Below are 24,309 nucleotides of genomic sequence, written 5' to 3' on the forward strand. Positions count from 1 at the left end.
CTGAAGGCAGCCCCTCCCGATGGAGCTGGCATTGCATTGCCTCAACACGTTTCTGTGCCATCCCAAAGTATTTAGGTTGAGAGAGCAAAAGTCCAAAGCCCCTCAGAAGGACCTCCTAGAGCAGGGCTGTGAGAAGAGTACCTGGCAGCCGGTGTGTCATCTGTCACCTGTCATGCTCTACTGCTGGGTGACATAGCTTTTTTTTTTTTTTTTTTCGGTCTTTTTCTGGCCTCAGAAGTTTCTTTCGGTCTCTGGCCTTAGGAGGAACTGATGGCAGCTCGATTGGGTTTCTGCCAACCATGAGGAAAGAAAAAACCCTACTCGAATGGTCCCTTATCACTGGGCCTAAGCTCTGCAGATAAAGTGGTTTCCTCCCGCATTACGTGTCATGGATTATTACAGAGTCACAGTGTTTCCCCCGAACTCTGTGACTGAGGGAGGACAGTGCTTTCCCAGGAGTATTAAGTCTGCTTTGGGGGTCTTGCGAGGGGACTCAGAGCCTGTGGTGTGCTGAGCAGCCAGCTGGGCTCAGTCTTTGATGATATTACGGTATTTATGTGCATGCCGTGTGCACAGGGGGGTGCAACTCAAAGCTGGCCTTCCAGGCTGGGGTTCAAAAACAGTTTATATTCCTAGCTAAAGGTACCAAAAGGAAACTACAATAGGTAGATGGAGCCAGTCCATTACTTGAGTATATTGAGGTTTAGGATTTCCTTAGGTTTGGGAATGCAATATCTTATGAGAGTGAAAATGTCTCGGTTACTGCCATTTACTAGGTGATTATGGGCAAGTTCCTTAACTCCCCTATTACTCAGGTTCCTCATCTATATGTGGCTAATAAATGCAATGCAATAAAGACATCAAAGGGGATGTCATCCAGTTCGCATTATGCAATGTGTACAAGTACTTAGCCCAGGGCCCAGTTCAGCAAAACCACCTCGTGAACGTTACCTATATTTTTTTTTAATAAATTTTTTTTATTTATTTATGATAGTCACACAGAGAGAGGGAGAGAGGCAGAGACACAGGCAGAGGAGAAGCAGGCTCCATGCACCAGAAGCCCGACGTGGGATTCGATCCTGGGTCCTCAGGATCGGGCCCTGGGCCAAAGGCAGGCGCCAAACCGCTGCAGCCACCCAGGGATCCCACGTTACCTATTTTTATTGAAGTTGAGCTTCCTGTCTTGTGTCAAGGTAAGTGATGATTATCCTATCACGACCTGCCATTTAACCTCAGGGTTTATATCTTCTAGATAAAAACATGTAGACAACACTCATGTGAACCAGGGAATCATCCCAAAGATACATTGCCCTCATAGTACCTCCGTTTTTTAGGAAATGGGATGGGAGACAAAGACTCGTTTCTGTGACAGAAAGTGCTCTTGCTAAAAAGAAAAGGAAAGATTGATGAGGTAACTGAGATCAATGCAATTTTATTTGTAAACCGTCTCAGTATTTATTTTTAACTTATTATTTATTTATTTGAGAGAGAGAGAAAGAGAGCGCACAGACGGAGGGAGGGGCAGAGGAGAGGGAGAAGCAGGCTCCTCGCTGAGCACAGCACACAGCCCAATGCAGAACTTGAACCCAGGACCCTGGGATCCTGACCTGAGCCGAAGGCAGACGCTTAACCAACTGAGCCACTCAAGCGCCCCTAAACTGACCCAGTTTAGTAGTTTGACAAGAAAGATGCTTGGTTCTGAGGCTTCGGCAAAATATAAGAACAACCTGTGGTTTTACCAGTCCCACCCCTTATTACCCCAGTAACTCAAACTAGTTTGCCCCAAAGCTACTGCCATCACCAGAGAACCTGGCAAATAGTCGTCGCTGCCATGTACCTCCTGTTCCATGTACCCTCTAGCACACATGCCTAATGTTGCCTGCCCACCCAACACCCTGGTCCTATCAGCCCTGTACATGCTCATTTTGCCTGGGATCCTCATGAACTCAACAGCTGGCTTGGACTCAACGTTACTGTGACTTGGCAACTTCCCATTAGTAGATCCAAACTCCCCGAATAGTCAAGGACATGGGTCTTCAGACTCAAAGGTTTTGGAGCTCCCAGAAGGAGCCTGAGAGCTGTGGCTCATATGCATTCAGTTCTCATTTTCCCTCTTCCTGGATCACAAAGACACCCCCCACCCCATCTCCCTTCCTCCTTTCCTCCTTTCCTTCTTTTCTTCCTAACTTCTTTCCTAACTCCTATTCCTTCCTCCCTGCCTTTCTTCTTTCCTATTTTCCTTCTCTCCTTTAGGTCTAACCTAAACCTTTCTTGATGTTATTTAGGTTCATAGGATTAACCCATGCTGCGAGTTTTGTGAGATCTTACCCAGTCTATATACATCAGTCCCTCATCTCTATGCTCAGGATTTTCTCTTAATCATTCACTATTGATTGCTTTTGCAGACACGCTGTGCATGTTCTACTTTACACAATGTTAACTACAATGTAGATTTCTTCTTACTTTAGAAGACGAGTCACAACTTATCAGAGAGCTAACCGTTGGAATCGTTACTTGTGCCTAGTGACAGATGAGGGAAATATCCTATTTCATATCCATTGCATAGCAATAATTATATCTGCTTGAAAATACCTCAATTGACACCTGAGGAAAAAAGTTTAGCAGTGGAACCATACTCAACAGCTATGACAATTGTGTGCTAGATATATCTTAGCTCTATTTTTATTTCATCACTTGAAAGTATACAAATCAGAGATAACTTTTATGATTTTCTTCATTTTAAGATTTTATTTATTTATTTACTTACTTATTTAGAGGGCACACATGGGGATGCAGGGCAGAGGAAGACGGAGATAGAGAATCTCAAGCAGACTCTCTGCTGAGCGTGGAGCCAGACGCAGGGCTTGATCTTACAACCCTGAGATCATGACCTGAACTGAAATCAAGAGTCTGACCCTTACCTGACTGAACCATCCAGGCATCCCAGATTTTATAATATTCTAAAATCTATCAATGATAAGGTAAATTTCAGACTGTCTGTATTTTCTCTTTTTTTTAAAGTTTTTATTATAATCTAGTTAGTTAAAATAGAGTCTTATTAGCGTCAATAGAGTGATTCAACAATTGCATACATCACCTGGTGCTCATCACCTGGTGCACACATCACAACAAATGCCCTCCTCAATACCCATCAGTTATTTAATCCATCCTCCCCCACCACCCTCCCACCACCAGCCCTAATCTCATTGGGTTCCTTAGCTCACCAAAACTTTTTCTCATCAAAGCCAGAGGCTCAACTATGCTTGAACTGTACTTATATTTTAAATCCTAAGGCCAACTATTAATATAAACTTCTCATCATCCTTTTAATATGATGGGCTCTATCAATAGAGTCAGTTAAACAAAGAGCTGAAGAATCAATTAAATAGAGAAATGTTTAATTATGAATGATCAAGGCAATTGAGACCCCAGAAACCCTCTTTGCTTGAACTTGAAAAAGAGCCATTGCCTCCAGGAGAGCTCTGCTCTCCCCTGCTTACACCCAGGGCACAGGTTCTTTGGTGACTGCAGCACACTAGATGTCAGTGCCTACCTGCCCAGGTAACCTGCATGACCATGCCCTACACAATGATGTATAAAAATGAGCTTAACCTACAAAGCTATTGACCTGTAGTGTTCTCTAGCCAACTGATACATATTTCTACGCCCAAGCCCAGAAATGAGTATTCTGACCAGATGATAATCACAAGTATTCTCAAAATAAAAAGGGGGGTAGGAAATATGGTAGGATCATGAGTTAGCCAAATTCATAAGGATATCTGAAAGAGTAAAGCCAAAAATAAGCCACCTCTATGAAGATGATGAAGGTGAAATATAGGTATAGGTCTACTTTTAGGTACATTTGATTATGTCTTATGTTGGTTTCATGGGACCTCTGTTTTTGACTCTTTCTTTAAAAAATGTTCATGGAGCCATAAATTGATAAAGTCTTCTCACAATATGGTTTGGGAAGTCACTATCAGAAATCTTGAGTGACGCCTGGGTGGCTCAGCGGTTGAGGGTCTGCCTTCGGCTCAGGGTGTGATCCCGGGGTCCTGGGATCAAGTCCAGCATCAGGCTCCCTGCATGGAGCCTACTTCTCCCTCTGCCTATGTCTCTGCCTCTCTCTCTCTCTCCCTCTGTGTCTTTCATGAATAAATAAAAATCTTAAAAAAGAAAAAAGAAAGAAATCTGAATGTGCAAATATTTGAGCCAGCAATTTCATTCTAGGAATGGATCCTGAAGAAATATACACACATACCCATGAAAACTATAGGACAGCAGCAATGTCTCCAATAGCAAAAAATTGAAACCATTTTACAGTTCTCATAAATAATGCAGAAAAAAATAAGTTCATAATATTTTATCTCTTTGGATTATATCTTTAAGGAAAATTGTAAATAGCAACATTATCAAGTTAAACAAGAATTTAAACATTTTATGGCTTGCATATGCATTGCAATTTTTTTTTCCCCAAGAATAGCTTAAAAAAAAAAAAAAGAATAGTTCTAATGTTGTTGCTCCAAGAGGTGTTGTTGGTTTTACTCTATTCTCAGTAGCACTGGGTATTAATTTTTTTAAACTATTTTGGGAAAAGTAGAACAATATACTCCTGGAATGAATTATACATTTGAAAGTTTCTCTTTTATTAATTAATTATTAATTGCATTTGGTGAATTAACTGTTCAGGTCCTTTGTCCATTTATTTGTCTAACAATATTTTTTATTAGTAATAATAGTTGACTCCTACTGAGTGTCAAGAGGCACTGTTCTAAGTACTACACAGATATAATCACATTTTAACTTTACAAAACTCCATATTACTGGTGTCAGCATTTTACAGATGAAGAAACTGAGCCCCAGATATGTGCACATCGTAAGAAGTCTAATTTCAGAGTTGAGGCTCTTGCTGTTATCATATTCTGTGGCTTCATATGAATGTGTCAAATAGTTAAGATATCATCTTTCATCTGTCATACTTGTTAAAAGTATTTTCTCAGTGTTATATTTTTTACATTCTTGCATTCTTATGTGCAGAACATATTAATGTCCTTATGAATTCAATTTACTTTTATCTCTGTAATTTCTTCTATCATTTCTAAGCTTATAAAGATATCCCTGCTCCAGAAATGTGAGAAATTTTCAAATTGATATTTCCTTTCAGTGTGTGTGTGCAAAATATATGAATATACATATGCATTTGTATTTGCGTATATAAATGTACATAAACATTAACAATATACAAATTCTTTAATCCACATAGACATTATCATGGCATACGATATGAAGCATTTGGGACCTTTTTTAATCCTGACACTGTGGCTGAGCAGAAAATCTCTCTGCCAGTGTCCAGATGAGATACTAAGCTACTAGGATTTTAATCTTCAACTTACCTTTGCTCCAATTGATATGATTAAGCCAAGATTATTTAACCCAAGCCCCAATGAGTCATTCCAAACCTTTGAATCATCCTGACAGACTTGACAAATCTTCTGCTGAATTACTGCCTTGGAGAATTCTTTGCATGACTAGTTGAACATTGAATGTCTGCAAGCCTTATGATTTATAGTCCTTCATCATCGAGGCACATGCCTGACCCAATGGTTACACCCACTGTATTTCCAAAGAGAAGAAATATCTTAGGCATTAAATTGGTAGGTCCCAGTTGGTTCTGAAGTATAGGTCAGTAGAGCAGTGCATATAGTATGCTCCCATTTAGGGGGTGATGGGAGTAGGAATATGTATCCTTCACATATAGAAAAAGATAGGTATACATTAAGATATGAATATGGGTGTAGACACATAGTATAGATACATAGAAGGCTACATAAGAACACTGGTCAGACCTGGGGGCTAGGAGTGATGAGGAGTGGAGGAGAGTTTTCACTACTTATTATCTTACTGTGACTTTTGAATTTTGTTTTGTGTGCCTGTATTATCTACTCACAATGAATTTTTATATTAAAAATAATTAAAAGTTGGGATGCCTGGGTGGCTCAGCGGTTGAGTGCCTGCCTTTGGCTCAGGGTGTGATCCTGGATTCCCAGGTTCGAGTCCCACATCGGGCTCCTTGCCTGGAGCCTGCCTCTCCTTCTGCCTGTGTGTCTCTCTCTCTGTCTCTCATGAATAAATAAATAAAATCTTTTAAAAAAATAATTAAAAGTTAAGTTCAGGAATCTAAGTGGTGATTCAGTAACATTTTCGAGTCACCTTATGGAAATATAATGCAGGGTTGATAATAGAAGGGGTTACTAATTCCAAGGTGGTTTGGTAACAGTATGCATTATCCAAAATTTCAGGTTTTGCGATGTGCAGGCCACACTCCCTTTGCTCTCATCTGAATCCAGTACCCCACTTTGGTTACAGGGAACTACATTTCCCAGCGTCCCTCCAGTCTAAAAGTGGGAGCAGCTTCCTATTGTTCCTAATCTCTGGAATCCCTCTCCTTTCTAGCTTCCAAGTTTGCCTCCTCAGGGTCTTCCATTTCCTAGGTAACCAATTCTTTGTATCAAATTTCCTCTGTTGGAAAAACCTGGAATGGCTCTGCTTTTCTGGTCAGACAGCCTGACTGATACACTTCACAGGCACACATTTTCTGTTTCTTGCTGGAAATATCCTTGCCCACGAATAAGAAAGACACCTCAGGGGCCTCTCATATATTATATGATCTTAGATTCAGATTGCAGAACTCCAAACACACTGAGCATTTGGTTATTTCTTTGCATATTACCCCTATATTCCATAACTACCATTCTGCATCATTGCCCAATGCTGTAAATGGTTTTTTAAAGGATACTATTTGGAGATACATACTTAGGAATAATTGCCTTTGCATTCTTCTCAGAGTCAGAACACTTAGGACATGAAAAGTGGAAACCTCTCTGGTGAGACTCTTCAGGACACTGGCCTGGGGCTGTATCAGGCAGTAGCTGAATTGTGAAAAAGTCAGATACACAGCTTCTCTCTGGCAGAGATTTTAGGGGGGAAATGACTGTGTGGTGCTCAAATATGGACTTTCCATTTCTCGGCTTGCTTTGTTTCCAGCAGTTCTACTCTTAGAAATCAAAATCTCATTTCATTTGTTCCTCAAGAAAGATAATTGTTCTTGACCAGACCAGTGGCCTTTATCTAAAGACCATGGGCCTATCTCTTGTCAACCGCAGGGTACTTGCTAAAATTTAACCTAAGCCTAACTGATACAGATCAATTATAGGTTTGTGAAGGTTTGCTAACACGTTTTAATTTGCTTAGGGTTTAATTCATCTAAAATAATTAGGTTTTCTCAATTCATAAGTTATCCAAATCATTTTCTGGCCTGGTGTGAGCATTATCATCCTTCATAATCACAGGCAGTGCCTGCAGTGCCTGACTCAAGGCTTCTGACTTATGCATGACCCTTACATCACTGCTCTTCTGCACTTGGTGGGACCCCGCCCTTCCTCACCACCCCTGCACCTGTCACTTCTTTCCTCCATCTGCTACAGGTGAGAATGTACCTTCCTTCTTCCCTCACAATCCTCTTCCCTGAAGTTGACCCAATCCTTCTACCCCCTAACCACAGCAATATGAAGTTAACCTGAACCCCTGCACCCCAGCCCACTTCAGCTGTAGAATCTGTCCCCATCCCCATCTCTCCACTTTTGGCCTTTGGGACAGACCCACCCAACCTTTCACTAACCCTGTTGATGTCCCACACATGGCCCCATCCTGCAACCCCAAAGGCCCTGCCCCTCCAATAACGTGCCCTTAGTCCTGACTCTGCACATGATCCCTGATGCAGGAACAAACAACCTCAACTATTAAACATCTCCTCCCCAGGCATTCACCTTGTGAGGGTCCCGGTATCTGTCCCTCTTGTCCTTTACCTGTTCCCCATTAATCTTCACCCTCTTTGTCAAATCTCCCATCTCTCAATTGTTACTCCTGACCTGACCCTGTCATCGATGTAGACACAGATTTACTAAAGTGTTAATGAAGCTTAAATTTTAGAGGTCCTTGCACAGGTCCCTTCCAAGGCCTCATGTCTTGTTTTGCATTCATAATGGTGTGTTCCTCCTAAAGAAGGCCCCACACGTGTTAAAACTTCAGGCCACAAAACCTGGGTCTGCTCCTACTTAGGTGATAATTTCCTTATTATCTTGGAATCAGGGGAATGTTCCCACTCCCATCACAACGCTGCTTCTAGGAAATATGTGCTTCTAGAACCACAAATTGAACTTTGAATGCCCTCAACCTTAGACACATTGTTAAACTTAGTGGTTAGTTTTAATTATAAGACTGGTGTTTTGTTTCAGCTCTTTTTTAGGTTAAATAGGTTTTTGCTGATTGGCTTTGGAAACCAACCACTGAACAAGTGACTTGTAAACAAACTTCTGGAATGTAAGCCATTTCTAAATTGTAGGCTTCAGGGACTTACCATTAACAAAAGCCTATAAACCATGACATACACACTGTATTTTATGTGTGGAAACCTATGTATAAATACTGACATTTTGTCATATGAAAAAAATTACCCGGTAAAGTCGATCAAAAAATGTGGGAAATTTGTAACATTCAACGAGTCATGATGTGTAATTACAACCAGTCATGTATATTTTCTGAGGCAGGTTCAATTTGAAATGTTTTGTTCTGTGATCACCCTGTATGACTCTCTAGTTCATCATTTTATAGCCAGAAACTGGTATAGTACCTAGCACACAGTAGGCACTCAAGCAATACTTGCAAAATGAATGATTGTATAATACTGTTTTGCAGACCATGTGCCCTACTTTTGGTTTTAAGATTATGGTCACTGACTATAATGAACATATATAAGCAATTTAACTTTTTTCTTTTTACTATTTTTAAATATACATTGGCAATTTTTAAATATACATTCTGTCAATTTATTGAATTTTCCAAATCTCACTTGCAAAATAAAAAGGCTCGGACCTCAATGAAAGATACAATATATACATTACTGTCTCTCCCATCAGTGAATCAATTCTTTACCAAATAATTACACAACATCTTCCAGAATATTGTGTTTATTTTCTTAGTAATGTGAAAGAATGCTTTTATATCAGTTTTGGCATGCAAATAGTTTTATTTTTAAGGAATCAGTATACTTGGAGCATCCTAACCTCCCACATAGTTCTTCTAAATTCTACAAATATGTTGCACACACTCCAATTTTTAGTCTAAGAACTCATTAACTTTCAGTGAGGCTATGGATCCCCTCCAGCAAGTAGATTAACAAGGTGAGTTTGATGAAGAAAAATTTTCATGTAAATTATCTCAATCCTTCAAAGAATCCAAAAGTATTAATTATAATTGAATAATGATCAGGAATGCCTTTTATTTTGGATTCCTGGACTGCACCATTGTTATAAATTGGTAGCAGCTTCTCCACTGCCTCTTTCCCCTTCCCCTTCTATCCCTTCACCCCACAAGAGAAGTTAATAGTCAACTGTTGGTATTGGGGGAACATGTTTGGGGGAAAAAAAACAGGAAGATTTTTTTAAAATTCTTAATTCTAGGAACATTTATAGCTTTGGAGCAAGTTTTGGTATTGCACTATTCATTTCTCCATCAGAATACCAGTCATTAGAATAAAGACAAGTTCTGATACCATTTGTCCTTTTTTCCTCACCCCACTTCTCACCCACCCAAAAACCCTCCAGAAGAAATATTTTTTCCTGTTCTCTTTTTGCCACAAGGATTTTTCATCCCAAATCATACAAGAGCACACCAAGAAATCTCTTGATCCTGAATTGCAACATACACATGTGTCCACTTCCCATCCTGATTTTTAAGATAATCCCTTCCACCTTTATTCCTCATCTTTGACCAACAAGTGAGAAATACAGCCAACTCCCTTTACCACACAAAGTATGACTCATGTCTTTCATGGCTGGGAATTTACCCAGAACAGACATAGAATGTGATAAATCTTATAGATTATTATTTTTATAAGTACATGAGTGGTCTCCACATAAGCTAGGGAAGTTGCTGGAAGTCTGGAGAAGTTTTCAGAATACCTGAAGGCCAGAGTCCACTTAGTAGTTCTTTGAAGAAGAAAATTCCAGACATTTCAAAAGAGCAGATCATTCAGACAACTGGCGTTCCATTTGCAAACCAGCTTCTATCCTCCCTACCCACCCCTTCCAGAACATCCCTGTCAGAGGGTCAGTTAGAATGTTGTTTGAAATAGTGGTGGTTTTTCAAAAAATACCAGGTTCTCCCACTTCAAAGAACAGCCAGCAGAGAGTTATTGCTCCTTCCTGAGGCGTTCTCCTGGACAGAAGTCTACAAGGGCCTTCCCATATTTCCCTATTCTGCCCAGGCAGAGAGGGGAAGATTTTTTTCCTTCCTAGTTCTCTGAACGAGCCTGAAGAGAATTCTTCATGATGAGCACTTTAAAGCTAGATTTCAGAAGATCTACTTGTCTCTCTGATGAGCCAAGAAGAAAACTTGCCTACAAAGGAAATCCAAGAGCCTGAAGAGGAAGAGGAAGACATTGGCTATGACATTGCATTAGACCCCTGACTGGTCAATAACTTTACCAGGTGCTTAATTCCCCCCGAAGCAGTCATCAGACCCTTGGCAATGGGTGGTCACTACCTCATAAGCAAAGTGTTTTATTTTTAGCAATTGTCTCCAGTGGCTTGCTCACATTGCCCCTCAAAGAGATGAGATTCCAATGTCCTCATTGTAGTGGATATTTGTTCTCTTTCACCTCATACCCAGACTTTCCTGACTTGTCTGCCCAGAGGCAAGGCCAGTGGTGCTTTCATGGGACCAATCCTGTGGTGTGTTATTTTAAAGATTCTTGATCAGTTTTTGCTTTTCTATTAGGTTTCTAAAGTTTTCCATTGGTATTTTGATTGAAATAAGTTAGTCCTATAAACTATTGGGAAAATTTGTTAGCTTTAAAATTTTGTTTCCCGTCCAAAAACATGCATTTCCATTTATTAAAGTATTAAATTCCTGAATAAATTTTTCTAATTTTCTTCATGTAAGTTCTGTACAACTTTTTAATTGTAAATAGTTTTTTCATTGTATTTTTTCTAGTTGATTACTGTTCTTACAGAGGAGTTATTTTTAATTATATATTTGTGTAACTAACCACCTCATTGAATGTAGTTAATTTTCAGTAATTTCTCAGTTCTGTTACAATTTGTGGTTCAAGATTATACCAACTACGAATAATTTTTTAAAAAATTATGGTTTTAGAGGAGGCAAAGTGTGAATTCTGGGGGAAGTGGCAGCAGTGAATTTAGTGTTTAAGAAAACAGAGCACAGGTAATGAAATAGCTCATTTTCTCTTTCCCCCCAGGGGCCTATGGCAGCCTCTCCATGACCGTGGTGCCTAGGTACTGGAGGAAGGAGCAGTTCCATCTAGTTCCATGGAGATGGCCATGAAATGTTGCTCACTTATTTCTAACAACTTGGGGTCTTTAATTACCAGGCCATTCTCATAGAATAGAACTCAGCAAGAGGCTGGGAACCAGAGCTCTAAATGCTAAATTCTTTCTGCCTAAGGCTTGCTAGGGTACCTGATAAATTTTTGACCCCGTTCATAAACCTTGTTTTCAGCAAAGTCAAATGGAACAGCCTTAACACTATTGAATATTTGACTATATTAACTACCTTGCCTTTGAAAGCAACTCTCCACTTAGGGCAGGAGCCTCCATTCTGCAACCCAGGAGAGGCAACAACAGTCTCTATAACCCAAGTTAGGAAACCAAGAGGAAATGGTCAGTGGACTCAGAACACCCTCTTTCTCATTCTTTTTAGCCTTTCTTGAATAACTGAGCATGAGCTACACCTCTTCTCAGAAACTATTCTGAGATGCAGAAGGCCCATTCTTTCCCCTCCCCCAAAAGCTACATGATCTCCACACTATTTCCTGTAAGAACCACTCAGCTTGCTCTTAAGAGCAAGGTAGAGATAGTCAACATCATTACTCACCAGAGAAATGCAAATTAAAACCATGATGAGGTACTATTTCACACCCACTAGGATGGCTGTAATAGAAAAGGCAAATAATAACAAGTATTGGTGGAGATGTGGAGAAATTGAAATTCTCATGTATAGTGGTCGGAATTTAAAAGGGTGCAGTCGCTGCGGAAAACAGTCTGGTAGCTCCTCAGAAGATTAAACACACAGCTGCAAATGACCCAGCAGTTCTTTTCTTAGGTACCCAAGAGAAATATGCCACAAGAAAAGCTTGTACATGAATGTTCATAGCAAAGTTATTTCATAATAGCCAAAAGGTGGGAAAAGCCCAACTGTCCATCAACTGATGAATGGATGAGTAAAATGTATATAGATAGATAGATAGATAAAGATATAGATATAGATATAGATATATATGGATATATATATATATATACACACAAGGGGAAATTATTCAATCATAAAAAAGGAATGAAGTACTGGTACATGTACAACACAGTTAAAACTTGAAAACATTAGCATATACTAAGTGGGAAAAAAGCCAACCACAAAAGACCATATAATGTGTAATCCCATTTATATGAGATGTCCAGAATAAGCAAGTCTATAGAAACAGAAAATAGATTAATGGTTATGAGGGGCTGAGGAGGAGGCGAATGACTGCTGACAGGTATAGGTTTTCCTTTTGTAGTGATGAAAATTTTCGGAATTAGATAGTAATGATTATGATTGCACAACTCTGTTAATATACTGAAAACTATTGAATTGTAACATTTTAATGTGTGGATTCGACAGTACAGAAATTGTAGCTCAATAAATCTATAAGAAAGAGAGAGAGAGAAGAACAAAAGAAAGAAAAAGGAAGGAAGGAAGAAAAAGAAAGAGGGAAGGAAGGAAAGAAAGAAGGAAGGAAGGGAGAAAAGAAAGAAAGAAGAAAGAAAGAAAGAAAGAAAGAAAGAAAGAAAGAAAGAAAGAAAGAAAAGAAAGAAAAAGAAAAAAAGAAAGAAAGAAAGAAAGAAAGAAAGAAAGAAAGAAAGAAAGAAAGAAAGAAAGGAAGAAAGAAAGAAAGAAAGAGAAAGAACAAGCTAGGGAAGAAGAAAGGAAGGGAAGCAGCCTGGTTGGGGTAAAGACTGAGTTAGGTGTAATCTCGCCCTCTCCATATCTCTTTCCCCAATAGGCCCCTCCCAGGGTTCCTCTTCCTCTTTCTACTTCATCAAATTTGCCCCCAGAAAATGAAGCCTTTACAGCCAGTCATGACCTCCACCCTCCTTATAATTCATGAGCTGACCTCAGCCACATCCACTTGGCACAGCCTCAACACAGCTGCTCAGCCTCCTTGCTAGGGAAGGTATCTACCTACCAGAGCCCTGCCTTGAGCCCTTTGCTTGCAAGATCCTGTCCAGATGCCTCTGTGCTGGTGGTTTTGCTCCTGTACTAATCCATGGTTACACGGCCCCACCCCTCTGTGAGCATGCTGGGAGAAGCTAGCTGGCCTACGTGCACCCAACATCTCCAGCTGCGTCCTGCTCAGCCCAGGTAAATTCAGGGTGGCTCCTGCTTAAACTTCAAAAGAATTTCTCCTAAAAGCCAAGTGCTTGGTATACGTAATTCCACTTAATCTTCACAATAGCCCTCTAAAGAAATTATATTATCCCCATTTTTTTAAGAAGAAGAAACAGATTTAAAGCTTAACAGACTTAATCAAAGTCACATAGATTGGAGTCAAGATTCAAACACTGAACTGTCGAAGCCAGCACTCTTTCTGCTGCCCTGGATTTGAGACAAATACAATATGCCAGGCAGTGTTCTAAACATATTAACAATATTATTTCATTGTCTCTCACAACCCCATGAGATAGGTACTAGCATCTCATATAATAGATGAGGTTCAGAGAGATTAACTCTTTTAGATAATATTTATCACTCACTGAGTGCTTGGGAGATTGGGAAGATTTTTGCTTTTTCATAAAGGTGAAAGATGCAAACAGTGCTGTCCTTTTTCTCCTTCTCTTGCCTTTAATTAACTATTTTGAGACTATAAAAAGAAAGGCAGGGATCCCTGGGTGGCGCAGCGGTTTGGCGCCTGCCTTTGGCCCAGGGCGCGATCCTGGAGACCCGGGATCGAATCCCACGTCGGGCTCCCGGTGCATGGAGCCTGCTTCTCCCTCTGCCTGTGTCTCTGTGCCTCTCTCTCTCTCTGTGACTATCATAAATAAATAAAAATTAAAAAAAAAAAAAACTGGCAAATTGGTAAATTTAAAAAAAAAATAAAATAAAATAAAATAAAAAGAAAGGCAAAAAAAAAAAATCACAAATATTTTCCCAAACATCATCAACCTACTAAGTAATAAACTACCTTTGGATCTTTTATTACATAAGAAAATTGAAATCCTACTTGTATAATCAATCCACTAGAAAATCCACTAGATTTTCTGTTACTTGTACCTAAACATGTTCTTAACTCCTACAGGAAGGCCCTATTACTACCTTCTTACAGATAAAGGGGTACAGAAGGATGAAGTCTTTTTCCAAAAGTCACATAAATAATAAATGACTGTGGCCAACTGATAATTGTCCCCCCCTATTCCTCTTTTAAGAACTTAATTACCCAAGTTATAGCTGGGCACAAGGGTGCTCAGAAATGGTCACATTTCCCAGGCTTCCTTGTGGCTTTGTGGGCCAAATGACTTTATTTTGGTTAATGCAAAGTGAGTGGAAGGAAGGAATGTGATCAACTTCTTGGTCATGCCCTCCAGTTCCTCTTTCCTTCTTCCCACTGGTGGTAATGGTGAACCATCTTCAATTACATGGACCAGGGTAACACCTCAAGAGACAGCAGAGCAACAAGATAGAAGGAGCCTATGTTCTTGAATGACCTCATGGATTAAGATTGCTCTACATCCTGGGATCACCTACCAACTTGGGCTTTTAAATGAGAGAGAAATAAACTATCTCAGTTAAGTCATTATTATAAACAATATTGTGGCCAACCAATTTGCAAACATAGGTCTCATTCCAAATTGGGGTGATTTCCACTACAATTCAAGTATCAAATTCAGAGATTGTGAACTCAAATGCCTATAGATGCTAGGTGGATGACAAATTAGTGATGAAGACTGGGCTGCAGAGCATATATGCGGTTACCAAGTCCTAGATCCCTTTTCTCCTGCTAGACTTCTTTCCTGGCTTTCTTATAATTATCTGGGACCATGTGACTGAGGTCTGGCCAGCATAATGTGAATAGCAGGAATGAATGCTGCATCCAGTCCTGGCCCCCAAAAAAGTTTCTCACTCAATAATATACTCTTTCTTTTCCCTCAACTGAAGTAGAAAAGATGCCCCAGGAAGTCTTAGGAGCCAAGCAATGCATATGGCAGAGCCACAGGATAGAAAAATCCCTGGGTAACCACTTAGAGAAGAGCTGCATAAATTACATTGACATGTAAATTTTGACACGAGTAAGAAACAAAGTTTTCCCAAGTAGATTCATTACATGCTCAGGTCTCAGGTCTATTGTTACCACAGCATAAGGCAGTTTATCCTCACTAATTCCCCTGTAGGAATGCAGGCCCAGTATTGCCAGATCTTTTGTTTTTGTTTGTTTGTTTGTTTGTTTGTTTGTTTGTTTTAAAGAAGACAGAATTGCTGAATGTTATGAAAAAAACATCTCATTTTCAGTGTTAGCCAATACTGTGAAGGTCAGACATGACCAAGATCCAGATCTATCCCAAGGACTACCAGTTTACCACCTCTGCCCCAGTGTTATAGTGTACCCTGATCCTGGACTTTAGCCAGCTTCTTCTACTGGTTCCCGGCTTCAGTGGCCCCTTAAAATCCAGTTAAGGTTCTAAGACTTTCCCCAATTTGTTATGCAGGCTTATTAAACTTGAAGCCAATGGTTTTTGGTGTATAATTGTGAAAGGCAGGAAATGACCTATTACCTAAAGCTGTTCTCTCATTTGATACAAGTAATCTTGACAAGCATTTGTCTGGAGCTCCAGTGTTTCTCTCTCATTCACATGTTCTTAAAGTTAAGACCTAATAATGCCTACATGTCCAACTACATTCTTCAAAATGAAACTATTTATAAACTTTTCTCTACTTAGCCACCTGCCCAAATTCTTTCCAACTCAAGGCTTATCTCAAAGATTATCTCCTCTATGGGGTCTTTTCCTTCCAACCAAAGGAGCATGGTTCCTTCCTAAATTGTGAACTCCTCAAGAGACCAGATCATTTTCCTTTTCACAGTATCAGTTTCTGGAATGACACTTAGCTCATAATAAGTGCTCAATACAAGAACTCAATATATGTGTTAGTGTTTTGTGACTATTGTTATATATTTTATAATTGTTTTGTTTTACTTCACGTGCACCTAAATCAATGGGTTCCTCATAATTGTGCTTCGCATCCTGTGGCAAGATGCTGTCAGGAAGTATTGAAACTAAGAACATTGCAATAATTGAATTCAAAAACGTCAAATATCTTAGCTATTTATAAGGGTAGACTCTGGAGCCAGACTGCCTGGGCTCCTATACCACACTTACTAGCCATAACTAGCCATACAACTTTGGGCAAATTAACTTGTCTGCTTCTTGGTTTCCTCAACTGTAAAATGGGAGTAATAATAATAGTACTATTGTATTGGTTTGCTAGGGTTGCTATTACAAAATGCCACAAATTGGGTTTCTTAAACAATGGAAATTTATCATCTGACAGTTCTAGAGGCTAAAATCTAAAATCAAGGTGTCCGCAGCATTTGTTTTTCCTGAAGGATATGAAGAAGAGATCTGTTCTAAGCATCTCTCCTTGGCTTGTAGATGACTGTCTTTTCCCTGTGTCTCTTCACATGGTCTTCTCTCAATGCGTGTCTGTCTTTGTGTCCAAATCTCCCCTTTTTATAAGCTCATCAGTCATTTGGGATTAGGGCTCACCCTAATGACTTCGGTTTAACTTGATTACATTTATAAAGACTCTATCTCCAAATAAGGTCACCTTCAAGATATTGGGAGTTAGGACTCCAGCATACCTTTTTTGGGAAGAGAACACAATTCAACCCATAACTATATTGCCTACTCAGATTTTTATGAGGATAAAATGAATTAGTACATGTAAAACATTTAAGAACAGTGCCTGTTATACTGCAAGTTTTTAAAAACACTAGATGATATTGTTATACTTCTTAAAGTCTTATACCAAGGTGACCCTTAAAAATAAGTCACAGGAAATTACACTGTTCAGTATCGTTGTTTTGGGGCAGTGGTTGAAGAGAAGTGGTGATGGTTTCAGTCCTCGTTCTCAGGATATAGCAAAATGAAGCAAGTGTGAGTTTCTGACATTAATAATACAATAGAAGGTATGGCAAAAAAAATAGCAAGTTATTGCACTCACCATAAGCTTGAAAATGACTCAGTTTGAGGGGTATGCCATACATTGAGAGGTGCGCCACCATTAGAATTCATCCTGCAATTTATTATTAGGTATTGTTAATACATTTTTAGCAACAACCACCAAATTAAAAGTACCATAAAAGATTATAGCTTGACTTCTGCAATTCTGGAATTTGACTTCTTTTAAACAAGGGATTGGTTTCAAAGTCTTCTTAGATATCCTAGAGTTAGGATTTTTAACTCAGTCTAGAGGCAAGTTGATGGTTGTGTGACTCAACCACTGAAATATAGTCCAATAAACCATTCAAGTCACAAAATTTATAAACATAAGTATTTCCTAATAATGCCCAGGGATGCAAATCCCTGATTTATAAGGATCCCTACAACAACAAAAAAAGTCTCTCTGGTGAGATAATATTTACCATTCTTTTTAACAAAAGGGGAAAGAAAAAGCCAGTTCTCAATGTTTTGTTCTCATTCTTTTGAGAATCTATCAACATTTTATTTTTAGTTTGTCTCCTAAATCATTCATGAGTGCAGTTCTGTGGTGATACGGTTTATACATTCCTTTCAGTCCTGACGGCATTTTAAATTCTGGCCTCTGAGTAAAAATTTCAGCGCAGGTCCCGTTGCATTTGTTGATTTTACAAATGAATAGATCTTCAGTAGGGAGATGTCGGTGTCCTGTCAAAAGCCCTCTTCAAAGCAGAGGCTGCTTGGGTGGTATGGGTGATCTGAATATCGCCTGTTTAAATGGGCGGTCAGTGATGCGCATACCATCCAACCACATGTGTGGCTTATTTCTGAATTATTATACCAGGTCAGGAAACCTACCTCATAAGTATGTACCACCGTAACCCTCGAAGTTCAGATATACTATTTCAATTATATTCAATCTGCAAATCCAGACTTTTCTCCAAAGTCATGCTTCCATCATTTGTGAGCTTTGAGAAGGGCAAGAGGGTATAGCTGAGGCCTCTTTTCTCTGCTCCCATCTGCTTCCCTACATCCTCCCAACATTCTCTTCCCTTCTCCCTGCCCCTCTCTTCTTCATCACCTGTTTGGTTCAGGTATGTTGAGCCTGAAGATTGCAGGATTTCATCTTTCTGTTTTAGGTATAGCCATCAGCCTTGTGGTTAAAATTGGTTTTTTATCTTATTTTGTTTTGTTTGGGTTTTTTTCCTGCTAATTTTCATAGGGTAAATGAAGATTCAGAAGAAAGCTTTATATATACTTTAAAAATAAATTATTTTCTTACTATGAAAGTAATCATGGTCATTGTAAAAAAATTTAGAAATACAGATGTATTTTTAAATTTTTAAAATTTTTGTGTGTATACATATTTAGTTTTAACAAAACCACTTGTAAACTTTTTTTTTTTAAGATTTCATTTAGTTATTCATGAGAGACACAGAGAGAGGCAGAGACATAGGCAGAGGGAGAAGCAGGCTCCCTACGGGGAACCCAATGTGGGAATCGATTCCAGGAACCCAGAATCACAACCTTAGCCAAAGGCAGACTCTCAACCACTGAGCCACCCAGGTGCCCCAACCTGTACACTTTCAATGTTTAAACCTGAGCATCAAGGACGCCTGGGTGGCTCAGCAGTTGAGCACCTGCCTTTTGCCCAGAGTGTGATCCTGGGGTCCTGTGATCGAGTCCTACATTGGGCTCCCTGCATGGAGCCTGCTTCTCTCTCTGCCTGTCTCTCTGCCTCTCTCGCTTTCTCTCTGTCTCTCATAATACATAAAATCTTAAAAAAAGAAGAAAAAAAATAAAACTGAGCATATTTCTTTTCCAGTGAAATAAAAAAGAAAATTTAAAAATAAACAGAACAAAATTACAGTAGAGAATGTCAATTTCAAATAAATTTCTATAGGTTTTCCTGATTCTTCCAGCCCTTGTCAGGACTAAAGTCATCATTAGGAGAGAATTTTATTTTAAAAGTGTCATCTTAAATTGCAAGGATCTCCACTAAACATCACAATTAAATGTGCCAAAGGAGAAACCGTGTTGTCAAAATGCCCGGTTAACCCACACAAACATCTCAAACCTAACTTCTGAACTTTGCTGAACTTCTGTAACTCCATTTCTTTAGGTTTTTTTTTTTTTTTTTTTAACAAGAGAAAGTAGCCAGATACATATTGGTCAATGGTAAATGCTAACCATCCATATTCACATAGAGACACAGCGTAATCTCTGAGCCCAATATACAGAGAGAGGAGGGAAAAGGCTACAAGTCTGTGCACTACTACACAGGGGCCTAGCACCCTCCAGCTTCCAGCAGAGCTAAGGGAGCAGATTTTTTTTTTTTCTCACAGAACACAGTGGTGTTGATCCCATAAAATTTTTGTTGACACAGGAAGGGATAAAGATGAATTTGGAACAGAAATGGAGCTTTGCACAGTGGCAGTATCATAGCCAAGGAGGTTTATCCGAGGCAGTGATTATTGCTAATTGGAACAGAAATGGGCAGAAATTCTTTTCCACTTTATTTTGCTCAGGGTAATTCCTCCTCCCCAAATATGTTGAGAACCATAGTATAAAGGAAAAGAAAAGAACCTTCAAAAAAATGGCAAATGAACACAAGGGGGAATAAAAGACTGCAACTTGCTCCCAGAGAAAATTAAAAAAAGAAAGGTCAGAACCCATCAGTGTTCCATTAGTCAGCTTCTCTTTCATCCTCTCCTTCCTCCCTCTCCTCATCATCTTCATCTCCTTAATCAATATCTTCCAATCCTTCTTCATCATCATCATCTTCTTCATCATCATCATCTTCTTCTTCATCATCATCTTCTTCTTCTCCTTCCCCTTCATCATCCATATTGGGACCTAAGTAGTATTATAATGGACTTGGCCAAATATCATCTTTGATGACCTCTCCTAACTCACCTGCACCTGCATCAGAGTGGTCAGTAAACCAGGGGAAGAAGCTCTTTGGTTCCTCAAGCTGTATCTTCCTGCTGGCTTTATCCTGTGTTTGATTTGAACATTTCATCAAGTCTTTTTCAGAATTCCATTAGATTTCAGTGGACTTTGGAGATGGATCACCACTCTCAATGAGAGGAAATTCTTTGGACAGATCTTTATTTTAAAGTAAAGATTTTCATCAAAATAAAAACCTGGTCTGTAACCTGATTCAATATCTTCAAATTCTATCACTGCAACTCTTGTCAAATAATGCAGCATGTCTTCATCCTCCACCACAAGCAGCAGACACTTGTGGATAGTTGACAAATGCTCTTACCCCAAATTTGGGATTTTGGCAATCAATTCTGACGTCTTCTGAAAAAATGGTTGGTGGCATGTATTATATTTCTGTTCTACGTTCAAAATCTCTTCACTGGCTTGTTAAGCCGATCTATTTCATTTTGTACTTTATCTTTATATTTAATTGCTTAATTGCTTCTTGCTTTCTCCCTTTGGAAAGTGCTGAGAGGTCATTGCCTCCAGCTTGGGGTCAGGAGGCAGTCTCAGTTTCTTCTTTTGAGCAGGAGAAAAGAGTGGCATTTCAGTGGGAAGTCAATGAAACAAGGGCAGACACATGTCTGGAAGAGGCTTTGATTACTACAGACATGTATTTTTTATTTTTTTAAGTTTTATTTATTTAAGTCACCTCTACACCTACCATGGGGCTTGAATTCATGACCCTGAGATCAAGAGTTGCATGCTATTGTGACTGAGCCAAAAAGGCACCCCATATATATATCTTTTTAACAAGGAAAGATAATACCCCAGAAGCTGAAACCCAGAATTAAGCATGGCTAACATTTTGATGCATAGTTTATCAACTTACATATGTTTTTTAAATCTCTGAATTACCATGTAGTCAGATCACCCAACTATTCTATCTAAAAGAAAGGCAGATGCTGAGAGGTCCAACTACCAGGTTAATGACCTCCTCCATTACCCTTCATGTCCAGGAACACTCTAAGGGACCATATCAATCAGTTTCCAAACTCTTGCAAGAGTTTCTTTCCTGGTTGCTAAGTCTCCCCATTTGTCTCCAGTCAAACATTATTCCAGTATTGACCACTTGGCCTCAGATTATCAACTGACAGGCCAAATATAAATATACAGTAAAAAGGAAAGGACCTCCCAAATTTTTGAAAGGAGAAAAGTAACTTTTACTATGGCTAACTCAGTGCAGCAGCTGGTCTAGTACAGTGAGAAAGTACATACACTGAACATGTGGACTCCATATTTTGAAAACTCAGCTCATGCTGAAGAAATTTACATCTACCAGGAGAAAAAATAACATCTTTTGGTAGATTTTACAAATGACATTTTCAAGTAAAACTGTAAGTCCATGGCCATGTCCAGACTCAATGACCATGTAAAATATACACAAACTTGCACATTTTAAGAACATTTACTAGAAAATTATATCTTAACTATAAGTAGTATCCTCAGAGAGAATTTTAAAAATAATTAAGGTTATAATTTAAGAGCTAAATATGATTTATAAAAAGGCATGGTTCAAAAATTTAAAAAGTTCTTAGAACTTAAAAATATGATAATTTAAGCAGAAATCTGATAAACAGATGGAAGGATAAAGTCAAAGAATTTGCTAAGAAAAAAAATTCAGGTAGATTGAAAATATAAAGGAAAGGCTAAATTGTAAGCTGTAAATCCAAGAGGCTAATGTTCAATGACTAGAATCTCCAGAGGGAACAGACAAAATGATAGGAAAATATAAACAAAAAATAAAGAGAATTTTTTGGCTGAAAGACATGAGTCTCTAGACTGAAGAGAGAGAGAGAAGAAACAAATGCTGTAATGCCGGACACAATGAATTAAAAATGAACCACAGTCACAGAATGGTGAAATTTTAGAATGTCAAATATTTTTTAAGACTTTTATTTAAATTCCAGTTAGTTAACATATAATGTAATATTAGCTTCAGATGTAAAATCTAGTGACTCAACACTTCTATACAATGCCTAGTGCTCATCACAAGTGCACTCTAATCCTCATCACCTATTTCACCCATCCCCTCATCCAACTCCCCTCTAGTAACCATCAATTTGTTCTCTATAGTTAAGAGTCTATTTCTTGGTTTGCCCCCTCTCTCACCCCCTCTTTTTTCCTCCTCTACCCATTGGTTTTATTTCTTAAATTCCACATGAGTGAAATTGTATAGTATTTGTCTTTCTCTGACTTATTTTGCTTAGCATAATATGGTCTAGCTTTACCCACATTGTTGCAAATGGCAAGATTTCATTCTTTTTATGGCTGAGTAATATTTCAGTGTGTGTGTGTGTGTGTGTGTGTGTGTGTGTGTGTGTATACCACCTCTTCATTATCCATCAATAGATGGACACTTGGGCTGTTTCCATATTTTAGCTATTGTAGATAATGCTGCCATAATATACACTGAGGTTCATGTATCCCTTTGAATGAGTATTTTTGTATCTTTTGGGTGATATTTAGTAGTGCAATTGCTGGATTGTAGGGTAGCTCTATTTTTAACTTTTTGAGGAACCTCCATGCTGCTTTCTAGAGTGACTGCACCAGTTTGCATCCCCACCAAGAAATTCCATGCTCAAGAATTGGAAGAACAAGTATTGTTAAAATGTCTATACTAACCAAAGCTATCTACACATTTAGTGAAATACTTAAAAGAATAACAAAGATTTTTTAAAATCCAAAAATTTTCAGAGGAAAAAAACCAAATTGTCTTCTTTTTAAAAAAATCAAATTGGCATCAAACTTCTCTTTAGCAACACCAAATGCTATAATACAGTGGAGATGTGCCTTCAAAGTTCTGAGAGAAAATGATTTTAAGTGAAAAATTCAATATTAAATCAAATTATTAATTAAATTTGAGAGTAGAATAAAGACATTCTAAGTCATGGGAGGACTCAGTAAGTTTACCTACCATATCCCCTTTCTATAGAAATGATTCGAGAATGTATTCAAGCAGGGATGCCTGGGTGGCTCAGGGTGTGGTCCTAAAGTTCCGGGATCGAGTCCCACATCTGGTTCCCCGTGAAGAGATTGTTTCTCCTTCTGTCTCTGCCTTTCTCTGTGTCTCTCATGAGTGATTAAATAAAATCTTTAAAAGAGAGAGAGAGAGAGAGAGAGAATGTATTCAAGCAAAATAAGAGAAAAAAATACTTAAAAAAATGGAATTCAAGAAACAAGCCAATCAGGAGAAAATGGAAGTAAGACCTAGGGTAGCAACTTTTCACCAAATGTAGAGCACAGAGGTCCAGTTTGGAGCTGGTGGAGCAAGAGCTCCAGAAAGTAGGTGTCTAGAAAGGAAATGTATATGACCAGAAAGAATTCCGAGATTTGATACTATCTTGAAGAAGTTGGAAAATGAAGTTGTAAAAAAATGCAGCAATGCAGGAAATGAGTGAGGAAAAAGAGACAAATAGAAATTCCAAGAAACACACAAGACGATGTATAAAAGATGTGTAATTGTAGTGTACTATGCGGCTGACCTGTGAACAATCTTTACGTAGAAAAAATGTTGTAAATGCTGTTGACCAATTTGCAGCTTTTGGAATCAACCCACAGGCCAGACAAAAGGAAGACTCAGGTCTGGTGGCAAAACAAGATTCATGTTTTCTTTCTTGATACCATAAATTGAAAGGAAGCATTTGATTGTGCTTAGAAGGAAATGAGATGAAAGAAAAGATAAGGGCGTTCATGGGTTCACCTCACAAGGTGAAGAGTCAAGGGGTACTGTCAATGGTTGCGGGAATTATAAAGATATATTTACACATATAATATACCTAACACATAACAGGTATGTGAAATATATAACAAACAATACATAACAAAATATATAAATAGTAAACAATATGTCACAAATATATTCTCCTAGAGATATGGTAACTGCTAAAAGGGAATAGACAGGGAGAGGGTCAGGCTGTGATCCGGCCTGCTGCCTGTGAAGGGAGAGGGGGAAGGAAACCTTGGGTAGGAAGGGCCCCAGAACCCCACCCAGTTCTGAGAAAGCAAAGCCGGGCTG

General features: G+C 38.8%; 2 long non-coding RNA genes and 1 pseudogene across 4 annotated transcripts in view; 1 reads left to right on the plus strand and 2 right to left on the minus strand.

Moving 5' to 3' along the window:
* The window catches only part of LOC118352096 (uncharacterized), a 60,994-nt gene that overhangs the window by 29,277 nt on the left and 7,408 nt on the right, over positions 1-24,309 (plus strand). For both annotated transcript variants that reach the window (XR_004808639.2, XR_007405112.1), the window contains exon 4: positions 995-1,193. This is a non-coding gene — a long non-coding RNA (uncharacterized LOC118352096). The remainder of the gene's footprint in view (positions 1-994; positions 1,194-24,309) is intronic.
* LOC112652545 (uncharacterized) overlaps positions 1-24,309 on the minus strand; it is a 62,085-nt gene that overhangs the window by 8,134 nt on the left and 29,642 nt on the right. The window contains exon 4 of one of the 2 annotated variants that reach the window (XR_007405110.1): positions 17,329-17,400. The exons of the other annotated variant lie outside the window; for it this stretch is intronic. This is a non-coding gene — a long non-coding RNA (uncharacterized LOC112652545). The remainder of the gene's footprint in view (positions 1-17,328; positions 17,401-24,309) is intronic. 2 annotated transcript variants of the gene reach the window in all.
* On the minus strand, positions 19,990-20,779 carry LOC112652546 (protein SET-like; annotated as a pseudogene).

The sequence above is a fragment of the Canis lupus genome, chromosome 23 (genome assembly GCF_003254725.2).
Source record: "Canis lupus dingo isolate Sandy chromosome 23, ASM325472v2, whole genome shotgun sequence".
Taxonomy (NCBI): domain Eukaryota; kingdom Metazoa; phylum Chordata; class Mammalia; order Carnivora; family Canidae; genus Canis; species Canis lupus.